This window comes from Notothenia rossii, assembly GCF_949606895.1.
Source record: "Notothenia rossii genome assembly, chromosome: 1".
Classification (NCBI taxonomy): domain Eukaryota; kingdom Metazoa; phylum Chordata; class Actinopteri; order Perciformes; family Nototheniidae; genus Notothenia; species Notothenia rossii.
The window spans coordinates 89319593-89321775 of record NC_136912.1 but is presented as its reverse complement, the minus strand read 5'-3'; positions in this window follow the sequence as shown (position 1 = coordinate 89321775).

Genomic DNA, 2183 nt, shown 5'->3' with positions numbered 1-2183 from the left:
TGGACGTCAGGACCATCTTCATGGACTTAATGACTCAATATTGTTGCAAGAGACGGAACTGAAGCAGACATTTTCTGTAGCAGATAGTTCAGGGGGATTCAGATGTTGAGCTCTCAGATGATGAGAGAGATGAGGATTTCACACCTGGGATAGAAAAGGGTCAAGAAGAAGGGGGGGGGAAGATGCAGGAGGCTCCATGAGCCCACAGATACAGACAGAGAGACAGATAGGGACGAGCTGGAAAGACATGGCCCTCTGTGGGCCAAGAGTAGCACGTATGTCTTATTGTTTTTATTTTAAGTGGAGCCATGAAAAATGAGAATTGCCTCAGACAGCTTTGTTTCTATGAGCAGCTCAAATGGAGACCACATCCATAAAACTAGTCAAGATTACCCTACAGCGCGTGCCGACTGGAGTCAATGAGGTACTTCCCACTACATTGACTACAAAGTCTTTGAAGATCTGGAAAGATTCACCAAAAACCAAACTAGTTTTTTAGTGAATAAACAGCTATTTTCAGATCATTTACTTATTGATGTTTTAAATAAAGGTGAATGTATTTTTGTATTAATATAACTCTATAACCATAATACCTTACATAGTCTATCTGTTCATTGTTGGCTGTCTTTCCAAACTAAAATGGTCCCGACGTCCTCTACAGTGGACATACTGTAACATTTAAAAATAAAATAAAATTTAAAAAGTCTAAATTGCAAGATGTTTTTTCAACCCTAAATAGGTAGGAAATTACAATAAAAGGAAATTGGAAGACACTTTTTTTCCTCGGATCCCAGGAGGGTATTGTAAATACCCTTTTATTAGATAAATGGAAATAAATTGGCAAAAGAACAAAGGTAGATGGATTAAAAGGTTCCCAACTATATCAACCTATTTTTCTCCTTTAACTAGTAAGGTTTCTACGTTAAGATATAACACGCCATCACTGCTAATAATGTAGAAATCCACACAACAGCAGGCATGTTTCAAACTGAGCTATAAATTGTAGGGTCCATCTGGCTCTGGTACTATTAATAGCATCAAAACCCAACTGCAATAATCATCGATTAACAGAAGTTCAAAAGATGCATTATAATTTTCCTGAAATGTACACAGTAGGACTGATACAAAAAAAATCAGTCTTTTTATGTTGTTTTATCTATGTATTTTCTATTATAAGATGTGTCACAGCCTTCCAATTCAGACACACTATTGTAGGCCATAAACGGTTGAAACCAATGTCCTGTGTCACCAAGACAAATTGTTGTACATTAACCGTATTGCACTTGGAAAATAATGTGATACTGATTCTCCCTGTGCTACTGGAAGGGATCCTGCCACATCAACATATGATCTGTCTCGGGAAAAGTCAATCCCTTCTTAATGACTGGCCTTTGGCAGCCTCAGATCTCATTACTTTCACCCAGAAAGCACTAGGGGAGATATCACTTTTTGGATACTTTTTTTTGGAGTGCAATACAAATGACCTGTCCCATTTATAATCTAATCTTACATTAAAATGCTTGAAGTGTTAATGTTTTAGATATTCTGTCGTTATAGAGGGATAATGTTTGGCGATGTGTAAATATTATTCAGGCAGCATTCAGGTTAAATCCCTTTGGCGGAAAACTGCCACAGATAAAACATGCTTCTGTTTTATCTTTCTTTGTTCATACTGTGTGGAAATCTCACCCCACAGCTCAGCTCACAGGATCCCCGGTTACTGGGCAGAAGATTAAGTCTCTGCTGCCACGTCCTGGTCATAGTCAAAATAGTGGACTCTCAAACCCTGTAATCAATGTGTGTCTGTGAATAAATGCAGGTATGTAAAGCAAATACTTCTCCTAGTGGGTGTTGTTTTGTTCTGGGACTAATACTTTATCTCAGTTTAAAAAGGGATTGAAGTTGCTCCTGGGCATCTACATATACTTTGCAGAAAAGTAAACATTCTCTAGGATGTGCAGTTGGAAATACACAATAATAGAAACTGTATTAGTAAGTGAGAGCAACCTGAATCACCCACTCACTTCTTACTGCTTCACATTTAATAGTAATTGATTAAGAGGGCCTACTGTATCTGCGCTCTGTGAGTAATATTATATTTGCCTGCACTTAAAGGAAGGCAGTACACAACATGCACATGGATCATTAACAGATGGGCATGTAAAGAATGTGTTTTGTAAGAT